At 45.7% G+C, this 17,449-nt stretch overlaps 1 protein-coding gene and 1 pseudogene across 1 annotated transcript in view; one reads left to right on the top strand and one right to left on the bottom strand.

Annotated features, from left to right (window-relative positions):
- LOC113015028 (neural cell adhesion molecule 2-like) overlaps positions 1–17,449 on the bottom strand; it is a 339,210-nt gene that overhangs the window by 163,030 nt on the left and 158,731 nt on the right. The gene's annotated exons all lie outside the window — the stretch shown is intronic.
- Positions 3,477–7,887, top strand: LOC113010278 (uncharacterized protein K02A2.6-like; annotated as a pseudogene).

Below are 17,449 nucleotides of genomic sequence, written 5' to 3' on the forward strand. Positions count from 1 at the left end.
TTTAGACCCAGAGCAAACAATATTGTTTGACTGATGGCCCTTAATATAAAGACTTCGGACTTCACGTTTCCCAATTTTTGCTTTAAGTTATTCTGTTATTTACATAATAATGTAAATAACCTAATAATGATCCTTATTGCTGTTTTAGAGGAGCGGTGCTTCAAAGGATAGTTGCAAATTTCTGTCAGAATCTGCAGATTATACAGTACAAATAAAATGTTAATGTTTCTCCAATGTTGTCTTCCCAACAGTTTCACTGGATGGCCAGGAAGCGTTCGCAATGTCTTCTCCGGCGCTGATAATTGGCGTCTGTTTTGTGTCAGTGACGTAAAAGACTGATTTAATGCGACATGACCGTTCAAACAGCAGTTGCTTTCTAAAACATCAGATATGTATCGGATTCAGTACCACATACGAAAGTGACCCACATCAGATTTGAAAATATCGGATTTGTGCCGTTCACACTGTCATACCATGATCGGATATGGGTCGCATAGGGTCAAAACAATCAGATTTGATGCGCTTTCGCCTGCAGTGTGAACATAGCCATAGTTATGCTTCAATTCATTCATTCATTCAGTTATGCTTCAATTCATTTATTCATTCAATGGGGGCAACAGTGGCTCAGGTTGGGAAGTGCATCTGTAACCGGAAGGTCGCCAGTTCGATCCCCAGGCTCTTTGTTCTGGTCGTTGTGTCCTTGGGCAAGACACTTTACCCTACCGCCTACTGGTTCTGGCCAGAGGGGCCGATGGCACAATATGGCAGCCTCACTTCTGTCAGTCTGCCCCTGGGCAGCTGTGGCTACAACTGTAGCTTGCCTCCACCAGTGTGTGAAAGTGAATGAATAGTGGCATTGTAAAGCGCTTTGGGTGCCTTGAAAAGCGCTATGTAAATCCAATCCATTATTAACAGACGTAGGCTGCCGGGGATTCCCATGATGCATTGAGTTTTTCCTTTCCAGTCACCTTTCTCACTCACTATGTGTTAATAGACCTCTCTGCACTGAATCATATCTGTTATTAATCTTTGTCTCTCTTCCACAGCATGTCTTTATCCTCTTTTCCTTCTCTCATTCCAACCAGTCGCAGCAGATGGCCGCCCCTCCCTGAGCTGAGGTTTCTTCCTGTTAAAAGGGAGTTTTTCCTTCCCACTGTCGCCAAAGTGCTTGTTCACAGGGGGTCATTAGATTGTTGGGTTTTTCTCTGTCTCTATGAAGCGCCTTGAGGCGACTTGTTGTGATTTGGCGCTATGTAAACAAAATTGAATTGAAATGAATTGAGGGAGCAGGAACACAAGGAGGAACAGGAGGTTGTTCAGAAAAGAGTCATGATGTGGTTTCTTTCTTTCTTTCTTTCTTTGTGGTTTCTTTTGCATAGCTTAGCATGATGGCTGTAATCAGGGTGAGCAGCTAGCTTGTCTCTGTCCACAGTCAAAGAGAAAGAGCAGCTGCATTATGATGGTTGTTTGTCCATAACTGACGTCTTCAGTTCTCACTGCTGAGACCATCCACCTCAAATTCTTAAGAGAAGACTTTTTCCTCATATCTCTTAGTGTCTTAATTTAACAGTCTAAATCCAAAACTATTCTAAAAATGATTTCTAACAGTTGAACAGTTTCTGAAAGTTATAATAATGTAAAGAAAAGAAAGCAACCAAACTCCTGGGAAAGCAGCAGATGAGCGATTACAGATCTTCCTTGTTGTACTTTAGACTAAATAAAAATCGCTTACGTTTGCTGCTTTAGGTAATGAGTGGAAGGGAGTGCAGTCCTATACCAGTCCTGTGCCTGGTATATTCAATTAGGAAAAAAAGATCAGACGCAAACATGTTTATAATTGTCCACTGACAATGAAGATGTTTCATCGCATGCATTTTCCACATATTTCTACTAATATTGTAGTTTGATTCCAAAAATCAAAGAAAAGGCTGTAAAAGTTTTTTTTAATTGTTCACATTAATATATATTTTCTAAAATGCATTCATATACATTTTCATATGAAGGATATATTTGTGGGTCACATTTGGAGGACCCTTTGTTTCCTTGCGATGATAAAATTGGTCTCCAAATAAAATGCTTTTCAGTTTAATTAATATTGGGCCAAATGACAACAACATATTGTCTCAAAGCACTTTCTTATTGTAAGGTAAATACTCTACAATAACAAAAAGAAAACAAAGAAAACTCATCAATCATATGACTCCCTATGACCCTGTGGGGACTTTGGAGACAGTTGCGACGGAGAAACTCCATTTCAACAGGAAGAAAACTCCAACAGAACATGCTCAGGATGACTGAATAGAGAGACTACAGTATTAGCTGGTACTCTCTCACACATGAGCACCTCCAGAGACCTAATCCAGGGCAGGTATGGGGTTATTGGAGAGACAAAGTGGCTGATGTAATCTGCAAAAGCCAGATCTGTTGCATTGGAGAGACCCTGGAGGGAGTCCTTTTCATGTAAATGGCCTCCTTGACTCCGCGCTCAAACCAGCGTTCGTCCCTGTCCAGGATGTGTACATCCTCATCATTGAGTGTCCACTGGCCTGTAGGTGTAAATAGACTGCAGAGTCCTGGCCTGACGAGGTAGCTCTTCTGTGTTGTGCCATCCGCTTGCAAAAATCCTGGCAATCCTCCTGGCACTTAACAGCGTACACTATGTTACTCTGTTTGTGTCGGGGGACCCAATCCTTAGGGTGGACCAGTTTTTGGCGCAGCGTATTTTGGGGTTTAAAAGCCACAGAGACCCGGTGTTTAGAAAAAATGTGTCTCAACTGCTCCGATACTCCTGACACATATGGCATCACTACAGGTTTTCGTTTGGACAACGGTTGTCCTTCTCTCCTGGATCGGCTGGGGCTTTCTCTAGGTGCATTCCCAGGTTTGACAAAAGTCCAGCTGGGATAACCACATTTACTCAGGGCCTTCTTTTTTTTTTTTTTTGCCTGTCCCATTTGGTTCTTTAGCCATCAGAATTGTTGTCTGAAGACCAACAAGGATACCCAATGGATTTATTTTGCCAAATGGATCATCGTGGCATTGCCGTATTGATCCATTTGATCGCCCTTTGTTTTTATTATTTATTTTATTTTATTTTCAGTTGTTACAGATGGGACAGACATGAGTGAGGGATAGGAAAGGGAGAGAGAAAGAGGAAGGAAAAGAAAAACAGAAGGGGAGAGGGACAGTGAGAAAGGGGAAAAAAATAAATAAATAAAATAAAATCTCCTGGATCACCTGTTGAGAGAGAAAGAATAGAAAACAAGCAAAAAAAACCCAAAGCAAACATACTAAACACAACACCATCGCATTAATCTAGCTAAGTGTAAACAGCAGTAAATACTAAATATTCAATGTTGTTGTGCAGCACGCAAGACAGGCAGCGCACAATGTGCTTTGAAGTAGCAGCCAAGAAAGGTGTAATTTAAGTCTACGAGCAGTGAACATCCGTGTGCATACCTGTGTGGATCAGCGCGCTTGTATTCAAATGGTTTCCACATGTAATGGTCTGTGTTATAGACAGTGTTGTTGTTAATGTATGTTTGGGGCGTTGCACCCCGGAACCTTCAGAGGTTTTTCAGGGTTCTCGCTGCCAGAATGTTATGTGTGGGACAGTTTCCTGTATGTGTGCGACTAGCTGTGGTTGTTTCTAAAAGTGGGCAGTAAACGTCCTAAAACTGGCACTTGAGTTTCCGAGCATTTTTATCCTGAGGTTATAACACCTTTTTGGCGACGAGGATAAAAGCCGAACGCGGACAGTTTTGAGTTTTTGCTACGGATTTTGCAGTCGGACTACCGCTTCACAACTATGGCGACGATCGGATCGCTCACGGAGTTCGCCGAGGGAGACGGCGACTGGATTGAATATGTCGAGAGGCTGGAACACTTTTTCTTGGCAAACGACATTTCGGACGAAGGAAAAAAAAGGTCAGTTCTTCTCAGTGCGTGTGGAGCGAGGACCTACAAGTTGATACGTAACCTGACGACGCCTCGGAAACCCGGGGACTTCAGTTTCAAAGAACTGGTGACGTTGGTGCAAAATCATCACTGCCCAAAACCCTCCGTGATTGTTCAGCGGTTCAAACTCCACACTCATTCACGCAAGCCGGGAGTTTCGGTGGCGGCGTATGTGACGGAGCTGAGACAGCTATCAGAGCACTGTGAGTTTGGAAGCGTGCTGGATGACATGCTCCGCGACAGGTTGGTGTGTGGTATAAATGATGATGGCATGCAGCGTCGGTTGTTGGGGGAGCCCACACTGGACTTTAAGAAAGCTTTGGAAATTGCTCAGGCAATAGAAACGGCAGCTAATAACACTAAAGACATTCGGAAAGCTAACAACAATATGCACTCAACCGAGGTGCATCATGTATCTCGGAGTGTGAGGGGCAAACCGAGGGAGCTTTTGGAGTGTTACCAGTGTGGGGGAGCACACTTTGCCAAGGACTGTGTTTTCAAAGACAGTACCTGCCATAACTGCAAGAAAAAGGGGCACTTAGCCAAGAAATGCAGGGGCACTAAGGAGAAATCAAAGAAGGAATGGAAGACAAAACACAAACTAAACACGCATCACCTGCAGGGCATGGCGCCTGAGGAGGATGAGTGTGTTTTCAACATGTTTAATCTGGTTGGCTTTAATAAGTGCTGTGCGGAGCCCATCTATGCCACTATCCAGGTAAATGGGAAGGAGCTACAAATGGAGGTGGACACAGGGGCTTCAGCTTCGGTGATCAGCCAAGCCACCTACCACAGCTTGTGGCATTCGGGTGGGGCACCAGCTCTCCAAGCGACTGAGATAAGCCTGAGACCGTACACGGGTGAATGCATTCCCCTGCTTGGTGCTATAGAGGTGCATGCAGCATATCAGGGTCAAGAAGCGGCAGCAACACTACTGGTGATGAAAGGGGAGGGGCCTAGTCTGCTGGGTCGTGACCTTCTGCAGAAAATCCGCCTGAACTGGTGGGAAATCAGGTATGTAAAGGTAATAGTAGAGTTACTGGGAAAGTATGCAGATGTGTTCAAGAATGAATTGGGCACTCTCCGGGGCACCACTGTGAAGCTGTGTGTGGATCCTTTTGCCCAGCCACGCTTTTTCAAACCATGCACTGTACCATACGCCATGAAGGCCAAGGTGGAAGCAGAGTTGGAGAGACTACAACAGATAGGGGTCATTGAGCCAATAGAGTTCTCGGACTGGGCAGCCCCGATTGTACCAGTGTTGAAAGAGGACAGAGGGGTGCGTATATGCGGTGATTACAAACTGACAGTGAACCAAGCCTCTCAGCTCGACGCCTACCCTCTGCCTCGAGCGGATGACCTGTTTGCCACACTGGCGGGTGGTCGGACATTCACAAAGTTGGATATGAGTCATGCTTACCAGCAGTTGCTGCTGGATGAGGAATCAAAAAATTATGTGACAATAAACACACACAAGGGGCTGTTCAAGTACAACCGCCTGATGTTTGGCGTTGCATCCAGTCCAGCTATCTTTCAGCGCACCATGGACAATCTTCTGCAAAACATTCCTGGTGTTGCTGTTTACTTGGATGACATTTTAGTTACAGGTAAAACAGAAGAGGAGCATCTGCGTAACCTTGAGCAGGTGTTGAAGAAGCTCTCAGAAGCTGGGTTGCGTTTGAAGCGCAGTAAGTGTGTTTTCGAAGCCCCTAGCGTGACATACCTGGGTCATCGCATCTCTGCACAGGGCCTGTCCCCACTGGAAGAGAAAGTGAGGGCAGTAAAAGAAGCCCCGAGTCCAAAGAATGTAGCTGAACTAAGATCATTCTTGGGCTTAGTGAACTATTATGGGAAGTTTTTGCCTGACCTCTCCAGCATGCTTGCTCCCCTGTATGGGCTACTGCACAAAGACAGTCAGTGGAGGTGGTCCCAAGCACAGGAGAAGGCCTTCAGACGGGTAAAATAACTGTTACAATCGGCATCGCTCCTGGTGCATTTTGATCCGGAGAAGGAGGTGGTCCTGTCCTGTGATGCCTCCCCGTATGGCATAGGAGCTGTTCTTTCCCATCGCATGGAAGAGGGGGAAGAGAAACCGGTCGGATATGCGTCACGCACGCTCACAGCAGCAGAAAAGGGCTATTCACAGCTTGAGAAGGAAGGCTTAGCAATAGTTTTTGCTGTGAAACGATTTCATCAGTACCTGTATGGCCGCCCATTTACTGTTGTTACAGACCATAAGCCCCTCCTGAGTCTCTTTAGTGAAACAAAAGGCATCCCACCGATGGCTTCAGCCCGGGTTCAGCGCTGGGCATTAACACTGTCGGCATACCAGTATCGCATTGTTTATAAGGCGGGACCTGAAAATGCGAATGCAGATGCTTTCAGCCGCCTCCCCCTCCAGGAGGTCCCCGACCAGTCGAACTTGCCCCCAGAAATTGTGTTTTTGCTGGACAGGTTGGCGAACTCTCCGGTCTGTGCTAAAAACATCAAAGCATGGACTGAACGGGATCCAGAGTTATCTCAGGTTAAACAGTGGCTGTTGCAGGGCTGGCCAGCAACAGTGGAGCAGGATCAGCTCAAACCGTATGCCAAGCGTCAGCAGGAGCTCAGTGTTCAAGATGGCTGCATCCTGTGGGGTTCCCGAGTCATTGTTCCGCCTCCAGGTCGGTCACAGATCATTGAAGTGTTGCATGAGGCTCATCCAGGGATTTCTCAAATGAAAAGTCTGGCAAGGTCATTCGTGTGGTGGAATGGACAGTGCCTTGGAAGACAAGGTAAAAGCCTGTTCTCAATGTCAGTCAAACCAAAAAATGCCGCCACCTGCCCCACTCCACCCATGGGAGTGGCCTGGCCATCCATGGTCCAGGCTTCATCTAGATTTTGCCGGCCCCTTTTTGGGCCACATGTTCCTGGTGTTGGTGGATGCGCATTGAAAATGGCTGGATGCCCACATAATGCCGACCATCACAGCCCCAGTCGTCACAGACACACTCCGGAGAATCTTTGCAACACATGGATTACCTGAGGCAGTGGTCACGGACAATGGGCCCACATTCACAAGTGGGCTCTTCCAAGAATTTATAGAGAGAAATGGGATCCGACATATCCGCACAGCACCCTACCACCCTGCCTCTAATGGCTTAGCGGAGCGCGCCGTGGAGACACGGAAAGACGGTCTAAAAAAAATGCCAGGTCTTTCCATAGAAAAGAGGCTCTGCCGTTTCCTGTTTCAGTATCGCATCACGCCTCATACAACCACAAGCTTGTCCCCAGCGGAGTTGCTGATGGGGAGGAAGCCCAGATCTCATCTTGACCTTCTTCGCCCAGATGTGGGAGCCAGAGTCACCCAGTCACAAGGTGGGCAGAAGGTGAGACATGATCTACATGCCAGAGGCTGTGTTTTTAAGCAGGGAGACTGTGTGTATATCAAAAACTTCACGGGTGGCTCACGGTGGCTGCCTGGTGTCATTCACCACAGTTCAGGGCCAGTATCTTTTGTGGTGGAGTTGTTGGATGGCAGACAAGTTCGCAGGCACAAGGATCATGTGAGAGCCCGCACGGATGGAGCTGAGAAGAGGGCTCAGAGTGGTTTGCACGCACATGGTGGAGACAGGGCTGTGGACATTGTGGGGCCTCAGAGTGGTTCACCTGAAGGGGAAGTCGTGTCAGCAGCCCCTGAGATCGGGATTGGTTCTTCAGTATCACCAGAAGGGCTGGTGGAGCAATCTAAGTCACCTGAGCCGAACCCGGCCACAGGAGCTCAGCAGGCTCCTAGCCTGGAGAACCCAGCAGAAGGACTGAGAAGGTCAAAGAGGCAGCACAAGCCCCCTGATAGACTGAATTGTTAAAATAATGTGGTGTTGAATTCTCCCTCTCTTTTCGTACTTATGCATAATTGCTATGTTGTGGGTTTTTGCTTAAGGGGGGGGGGGGGGGAGTGTTATAGACAGTGTTGTTGTTAATGTATGTTTGGGGCGTTGCACCCCGGAACCTTCAGAGGTTTTTCAGGGTTCTCCCTGCCGGAATGTTATGTGTGGGACAGTTTCCTGTATGTGTGCGACTAGCTGTGGTTGTTTCTAAAAGTGGTCAGTAAACGTCCTAAAACTGGCACTTGAGTTTCCGAGCATTTTTATCCTGAGGTTATAACAGTCTGCAAGAGGATGTAGCGAACCATAGCCCCGTCCGCCAGGGCATGAAGCAGGCATGGAGGAGATCCAGGCCCCAGACATCCAGAGGCCCCAGAGCACGAGAGCCCAAGGAGGACCACCGGAGGGGCATCCGTGCCACCCTCATGGGAAGGGCTGAGGATCCCCAGACGAGGCGTTACCCAGTAGCCACCGAGCAGAAGCTAGAGGTGGCTGCACCGGCGTGCCCGCCGGCTCTGCCAGCAGCCAGCTGTGCCAGAGTGAACTGAGCTGCAGGCCCAGAGGCCGGAGGCCCGAGGGCCCCCCGCACCCCGGAGGAGGCCTGACCGAGCAACAGGTGCCAGGCCCCGCCAGGTAGCCACCGGGAGTGAGCCGGTACATACCTGAGCGCCCAGCCCCGAACACCAAGAACCACCAATGCACCGACCAGTCACCGGCAGGGAGTGTGGTGAGGGGAGATAGACCTTGGAGGGCCTGGGAGTTCCCAGAGAGGTGGAGTCTAACCTGACATATAGACACAGACAAACAGGCACACATAGACACAAACATGCGTTCCCACCCTCATGCACACATATATAAACACTCAGCACTCACCCAACGTAAGGACTGACATAAATGGACATGTACACACAATCACACTCCCCAAACATACTCTACACTCCGGGTCCAGGTACCCTCGCCCCCAGAGGGGGAAACAGAACCCAGACCCAAGAGATGTTACACTTCCCCCCGGGGTGGAGGCAAGCAGACCGTCCCAGGCTCCGCAGCAGCAGGGAGGCCAATCGGACAGCCAACATCTCCTGTTGGCCCTGAGCCAACTCAGGGCCTTCTTGATGTGCTGTTCTTCTGCATCCCTGGCCGCTGTGTCAGTGGGGATGGTTTTCGCTCTGTATTGTAGCGTCCTGATCCTGATGACATCCAGTTTGTGCTCCAGTGGATGATGAGAGTCAAACCTTAGATACTGATCCGTATGCGTAGGTTTACGGTACACGTCAGCTTTTAGATGTTCCCCATTACTGATGGAAATGATGGTGGTCTTCGATCAGTGGGTTTTGGTTAGTGGTTGTTGATCAATGGTCATGAGAGCTTTGCATATTTATGATCAAGGAACTGACTTCCCAGCCCATTGTTGATTCAGTGGGCTGGTTTCAGTCATTATGCAAATGTACTGTTTATAAGATTTGGGGAAACCTGCAGTCAGCTGAGACTGAAGAAGTCACTTGGATGAGTGACGAAACGTTTCTCCCACAAAACGCTACGTCCAGATGAACAGATTCAACTTTTGGAGATTTACTTTGCTGGATGATTGAGAATGCATCAAGACAAAATATTGTTTGCTCTGGGTCTAAACAGAGTGTGTTGTGTGTGACGTCTTCTTTTGCGCATGCGGGCCGCTTTGAGGGTTCACACTAGAGCACGTTTGCTGTCGCATTTTATTTATAGTGTGAACAAGCAGACAAAAAAATCAGATTTGATCAAAAAATCAGAATTAAGCATTAAGACCTGCAGTGTGAACGTAGCCTAATTATTTTCTCCTCTCTCTCTGTGAGTGCTGAGTCCAGTGTCAGCTTCAGAAATATTCCCCTCTGAAACCCCTTGGTGTGAGGAACTTGTTTTAAATAAAACTGCTCTTCTCTCTGGGCTGAACCTTGACAGTTTTAGACAGCTTAATTTAACCGCAGCTATTTTATCTCTCACATGAAACTTTGAAATCACTTCTCAACCAAACAGATCATGCAAAAACAAGAACAGAGAGAGGAAAAAAAATGGTTTCAGACAAACACACACACACACACACATGCGCACGCAGCAAAAATCATTACAGGACCAGTTGGAGTAGAAAGCTGAGAGACACATACTTACTAATCACACAGAACTGCTGAGGACCCAGTTCACTCACAGATTTCAAAAGCCTTAGTGATTATTATCCAGCATTAGTATCTGAACCTGGAATCATTTCTATGGAAACTGAATTTTATGTAAACGTTAAATTTAATCTGATGCAATCAGGTTTAAACTCACGTTCTGTTATTCACTGAAAATACAGACATTTAGAACAAACTAAGACCATCTGTGCTAGAGGAAATGTCTGCTGTGACTGCATCACTCTGCTTAGCTTTGTTGTTATTCAGCCTCTGCATGTTTACCTCTGCAGGTGAGTTTTACCTGTCAGGAGATAAATGCCATTTCAATGATAGATAAAGACAAAGAAATTGAGTAGGATTATTTCATATTCATTCCGTTTGTCTGTGTGTGTGCAGGCAACATGAGCCTGCACACATTAATTTTGTGATAAGTGATATTATTGAAAATTCTCTGTGTGTAAGTACAGTTTAGTGCTGTCTCATCATCACTCTGATTGACTGCTGTAGAAGTGAACAGTGTTACTTTGACCTTTAACCTCGCTGCGCTGTGTTGTTTCCTCTTTTTCAGATCACAAAATCATCACAGCTGAGTCTGGACAGGACGTCACTCTGACATGTCAAGCTCAAGCCCACATCGTCATAGTTGTAGAGTGGAGCAGAACTGACCTGGAAGATGAAGAACTTGTCCTTTTATATCAGCATGGATGACTTGTTCCAGATTACCAGCATCCATCTTTTGAGAACCAGGTGGATCTGAAGGACAGACAGATAGTTGATGGAGACGTGTCTTTGATTCTGAAGAATGTGAGACAAGATGATGCTGGAACATACGAGTGTCATGTCATCAAGAGAGCTGGAAAACCTTTGAAGCTCATCAATCTGAAAGTTGGTTCTCCAAGTGAGTGAGGAGTGTTCAGTGTGTTTGAGATCTTCGGCTCTTTTAGCTGCGCTGCCTTATTGCTCCTAAATAGCTCTGTTTTCACGATCACTGAGATCCTTCTATTTTAGCCTAGCTGTGAATGATCTGTATTGGTAGTGTCCCGATTCGAAATATTGAGGCAAGGAACAAACCAACACTGGCTCAGAAGAGTTCAGTCAAATGATGATTTATTGAGTACACGTGTGGGAAGATGTACACTGCAACTTATCAGCATAGATCTTCTCCAAACAACTCAATTCAACTCAATTGTAAGCGTGAATGCTGTTTTAACCTTCCATTGCTCCAAATCACCTTACACAATAGATTGTGAAGACATCGCGCTTCACAAAGCTTGAAACCTTCAATAGACTGAGAATCAACTCTTATGAGCACAACTACTGATGTGACGTTCTGTATCGAGACTTCGAAGCTTGTGTCGCGTAATGGAGGGGGCGTTTCCGCGATGCGCGTATCGAGGCTTGCTTCATTAATGGGAGGAGCTGAAAATGATGACGTCCAAAGCCTCGCTGCCCGGCTGTACCACATGACTGGTTCATGAAGTGGTTCGAACTTTGCCGCGAGATATGACAGCGATATAAACCCCTCAGACTTCATTCAAAATGTAGGTGTTTGATGGAGAGTTGCGGTTAGTGAGAGTTTGGAGACAGTTTGGAGGTTTATGAGAGTGAGGAGAGAAAGTCAGGAGAGAATGGAGCCAGCTAAGAAGAGGAGGATGTCCTCCCCTGTGTGGGAACATTTTGATCTTATTCCTCCCAACAAGGTATGTAAATTTCTACAGAAGATGTATTTTCATAATACTGATGGTGCAATACAATTTATGTTAAGCTGTCTGTACTTTTGTACAAGGTGAAGTGTTTGCTATGTGCCAGGGAGCTGGGATATAACAACAACACCTCATCCATGTTTAGGCACTACAGAGCTTTGCATGAGAATAAGGGGAACACCGATTGTGGAGCAAGACCAGGTGAGCCATCAAATGCCATGATAATATAGCATGCAGTAATGTTACTAAATGATATAACAATATTATACAGCTGTTATAAGTTACGTGTGTGATATTTATATTTGTGCTTTATCTTTATTGTCTTTCCTCAGGAGAACAATCTCAAATAGATGAAGACCTGGTCAGCATGGTGATTGAGGACTCCCAGCCATTTAGCATTGTGGAGGACAAAGGATTCAAAAGATTTGTTAAATCATTAAATCCTAGCTACGATCTCCCCACTAAAGGTTATAAAAGCAGTGAAAATTTAGTTTTTACAGAATAAAATGTGAACAGGCAGGACTGAGGCTCAAAGCCTCAGTGTGTAGCTGTCCATACCTCAACGTTACAAAAGCACAACTACTGTCCACACCCCAACCACACCTCACCTCACAGTAAATGATCATTTCCATTTTAAGCATTTCCAAAAAATCATTTTCCATACTGCCAGTATAAATATACACAGTATACTGCCATCACTACAATATACATGTTTTACACACTCCTTTTGTTGTTGAGATTTACAGGCTGTGTGCAAAAGGCCACATTCTTCAAATTCGTGCCAACTAATATTTTTATGTCCAGTAGGTGTCCTACTAGAGCAAATGAAGCTTTAAGAAGCTTTGCGCTGGGATGAACCAATTGGATGAAACGCTTCAGTGCTTCATGAAGCTTCATCTGCCGATCACTAAGCACAATATGCAAATGTGTGTATACAATGATTATGGCTGCACATGCAATAAAAATGTTAATCTGATGCCAGTAGCTGTGATAAACAGTTTAATGCAATTTAATGATAAAGTTATATTATTAATGCAGTAAAATAATTCCTTTATTCCCACTGTTAGCAGTGTTTGATTTAGTGTTTTCATAAAAGCCTATTTCTTGTGTGTATATTAGTGCTCAGAAGAACAGACATGTGGTTTAAAGCCTAGACAAAAAAAATCCTCCTCATCAACACTTTTTTGTTTGTCAGGGGACATTTGTTTTGTAATAATTGTTGTTCTTTTGATATGATTTGCAGCAGGCCATTGTTTATTTAACACAGTGGATGGTGCAGCAGAGATACCTGACTCAAAACAGGACACTCTTTCAGGGCCAGTGAATGTCACCTCTCCTCCAGCTACAGGTAGATATGAGCAGCACTTAGATGAATTTTTTGATTTTGCTCTGACAAATATTAACATTTTAGAAATTCAATTTCCTGATCCATTTTTGATCTTTTCTATCACTTTTCCCAATGTACCTGCAATTAATTCCAGATCATTGTCTCTGTGTCGCTCCGTGTACCTGGCCTGTACCACCACAGTTGCTGTCTTCACAGTTTCCGCCCTCCGTCTTTCTTTCACACAATGTTGTGATCATAGTCCTAGACCCTATCTTTGCATGTGATTAGCTACATTAAAATGAAGGCCTACAGAAGATGACATCAAGTTATTGTGAGCTGAGATTCTAGGTTTATCCAATTGTCACAAGAAGTCACCAGCAGGGACAGTACTTGTTTAGAGTCTGAATCAGAAGAAAATGTTTCGGACTCTGGAGGTGTGGAAAGTGACTGACCTTAGGTACCGACCAGAGGGCACGGGTCACACAGGTGGTGGGTGGGGTGCAAGGGGTCATCCATGATGACAGTGGTTTTCCTGAGAATGGAGGACATGGCAATGGCCTCCATGGGTGGCAGAGGGCAGCCAATGTTTTTCTTTTGTGGGGTTAATTACCCTCTGTGCAGCCTTTCTGTTCTCAGTTGTGGCCCCTGCGTACCTAATAGAGTAGGAGAGTACGCTCTCCACTGAAGCACAGTAAAAGACTCACAGCAGCTTCCGGTCTGGGTTATTCTTTCTCAGGACAAGGAGGAAATGCAGTTGCTCCTGGGCCTTCTTTACCAACATGTTGGTGTTGTGGGCCCAGGTGAGATTGACAGAGATGTGGCTGCTGGACTCATGGACTGTTTGGGGCCAGTTGATGAGGAAATATTTAAATCAGGATCAGGTTTAAGGTGGTCCAGTTTGGTGGTAAAAATGTCTGGGATTATGGTGTTGAACGCTGAGATGTAGTCCATGAAGACCATCCTCGCGTATCTTTTCCTGTGACGGCTATAGGTCTGTAGCCATGACCAGGGTGCTTGGAGGGGCTTTTTTTTTTCCTGAGGGGGATGTAGGCAGGGATGAGGAGCAGAGAGATTCTGTCAGATTGTCCTAGGTCATGGAGGGGTGTCAGTCTGTAGGCCTGCTTGATATCTTCACATGGTTCAGTGTCCTTACCCCTCTGGTAGGACATGTAACATATTGGTGGAATTTGGGGAGTACAATTTTCACACATGCCTTATTAAAGTCCCCAACAATGATATGGACACCCTGGTTGCTTTCTGCTCTGGTCGCACCTTTCCTTACAGGAGTATTTGGTGTGATCCTGATGGTGTAATGTCCAGCTTGGTAACTCCACCTAGGCATTGGGGATGTTTGGATGGAGCCAAGATTCAGTTACAATTCAGTTTCAGTAGATAACACTCCCAGACAAAACAGTTACAGTAAATTTCTGATCAACTATAAAAATATTTTTGATGATGTTCCTGTGTATTATGTTGTTTCTATGTGCTGTATTTTTAATAATAAGTTAAGCACTTTGTAATAGATTCTTGTCTAAAAAAAGTGCTATATTATTAAGTTTTAGTTACTTATTTACTTCACTCATCACCTACTTGACAGCTGACACCCTACATATGTTTCTTACCTTCAGGTCAGCCAGGAGGAACCAAATGGATGGATCTGCTGGAGTGATATGTCTGACTGATTGTCGTAGTAGTTTGTTTTGTTATTATTGTTGTTAATGCAAGTATTACAGTTGTTGGTTGTGCTATTTCACTTCCTGTTTGTAGAAAGCAGCAACTTCCCAAGTCTGATGATACCTTTAACCCCTATTCCACCTGTGAATTCACACATATAAGTGAATATAACAACTTCTCTTGGCTCTCGGTGAAGGCGGTCGCACTTTTTCTCCTCTCCTCCTTCCCCTTATCTTCCCTGCTTAGCCTCTTGTGTCCTTGTCTTGTCTCGTGTGCATTACTTTTCCCTCGAACAGTCTCTCACTGTCGTTCTCTAAAACCTAAAAGAGAATTATGGATTTGATCAACTGGTCTCTGAATGCTATTGACACCGTTTTCTCAACGAGATGTCTGGGCTCGGGAGAGCCCGAATGCCCTGGAGGGACTTTCCCTGCCGAATACACGATGGATGGGTGGCAGACCTGGAGGATCTTGTGCCTGGCGGGACTGTCGATCGAGGACGCTGAAGATATCTACAGTGGGGCAAAAAAGTATTTAGTCAGCCACCGATTGTGCAAGTTCCCCCACCTAAAATGATGACAGAGGTCAATAATTTGCACCAGAGGTACACTTCATGTGAGAGACAGAATGTGAAAAAAAAAATCCATGAATCCACATGGTAGGATTTGTAAAGAATTTATTGGTAAACCAGGGTGGAAAATAAGTATTTGGTCAATAACAAAAATACAACTCAATACTTTGTAACATAACCTTTGTTGGTAATAACAGAGGTCAAACGTTTACTATAGGTCTTTACCAGGTTTGCACACACAGTAGCTGGTATTTTGGCCCATTCCTCCATTCAAATCTTCTCGAGAGCAGTGATGTTTTGGGGCTGTCGCCGAGCAACACGGACTTTCAACTCCCGCCACAGATTTTCTATGGGGTTGAGGTCTGGAGACTGGCTAGGCCACTCCAGGACTTTCAAATGCTTCTTACGGAGCCACTCCTTTGTTGCCCGGGCGGTGTGTTTTGGATCATTGTCATGTTGGAAGACCCAGCCTCGTTTCATCTTCAAAGTTCTCACTGATGGAAGGAGGTTTTGGCTCAAAATCTCACGATACATGGCCCCATTCATTCTGTCCTTAACACGGATCAGTCGTCCTGTCCCCTTGGCACAAAAACAGCCCCATAGCATGATGTTTCCACCCCCATGCTTCACAGTAGGTATGGTGTTCTTGGGATGCAACTCAGTATTCTTCTTCCTCCAAACACGACGAGTTGAGTTTATACCAAAAAGTTCTACTTTGGTTTCATCTGACCACATGACATTCTCCCAATCCTCTGCTGTATCATCCATGTGCTCTCTGGCAAACTTCAGACGGGCCTGGACATGCACTGGCTTCAGCAGTGGAACATGTCTGGCACTGCGGGATTTGATTCCCTGCCGTTGTAGTGTGTTACTGATGGTGACCTTTGTTACTTTGGTCCCAGCTCTCTGCAGGTCATTCACCAGGTCCCCCCGTGTGGTTCCGGGATCTTTGCTCACCGTTCTCATGATCATTTTGACCCCACGGGATGAGATCTTGCGTGGAGCCCCAGATCGAGGGAGATTATCAGTGGTCTTGTATGTCTTCCATTTTCTGATGATTGCTCCCACAGTTGATTTTTTCACACCAAGCTGCTTGCCTATTGTAGATTCACTCTTCCCAGTCTGGTGCAGGTCTACAATACTTTTCCTGGTGTCCTTCGAAAGCTCTTTGGTCTTGGCCATGGCGGAGTTTGGAGTCTGACTGTTTGAGGCTGTGGACAGGTGTCTTTTATACAGATGATGAGTTCAAACAGGTGCCATTCATACAGGTAACGAGTGGGGGACAGAAAAGCTTCTTACAGAAGACGTTACAGGTCTGTGAGAGCCAGAGATTTTCCTTGTTTGAGGTGACCAAATACTTATTTTCCACCCTGATTTACGTATAAATTCTTTACAAATCCTACCATGTGAATTCATGGATTTTTTTTTCACATTCTGTCTCTCACAGTTGAAGTGTACCTCTGGTGCAAATTACTGACCTCTGTCATCATTTTAAGTGGGGGAACTTGCACAATCGGTGGCTGACTAAATACTTTTTTGCCCCACTGTACCTATTCGGAACCATGATAACAGGGTTCTTGCTGATCGGAGCTGGCTTGGCCCTGACTTATCGGAGAAATAAGAGAGCGAAACCAGCTGGTCAAACCCCCCCAAGGCTGACCGCTGGAATTGAAGCGATGGGACGAGGCGCGACCTCTCACACCGAACGCAGCATGGTTAACACCTTGGAGATGCTTACAGCTGCTGTGAAGACTCAAACTAACACCATTGAGCGTATGATGGGATACATCAGAGAGGGGCCTGCTCACAATGACACCCTTGAGCGAAAGTTGGATCACATCGCAGTCGTGGGGTCTCAGAATCAAAAGAATGACAACACCACGGAACAGAAGTTTGATACCATCATGGGGGGGCTCGCGGCTCTCCAACGCGAGATCGAGAGACCAGTGTCAGAGTGCTAAATTCGGAGCTGCTCACATAAAGGAGAAATCAACAATATTCAACATATGGACACCACGGCGCCAGCTGCTCAGGCCCAAGGCTGGAGCCCACCAAAACAGCTCCCTGATAACGACTGTGTGATGACTATTCTTCCCATCCCACGCAAGGCCACCTGGGTTGGCTGGCAGACTGTTTACTTAGCCTGATAGAGCGAAGGACACTGTCTCAGCTGGACTCTGGACACGCACACACATACACTTACACTT

The sequence above is a fragment of the Astatotilapia calliptera genome, chromosome 3 (assembly GCF_900246225.1).
Source record: "Astatotilapia calliptera chromosome 3, fAstCal1.2, whole genome shotgun sequence".
Lineage (NCBI taxonomy): Eukaryota > Metazoa > Chordata > Actinopteri > Cichliformes > Cichlidae > Astatotilapia > Astatotilapia calliptera.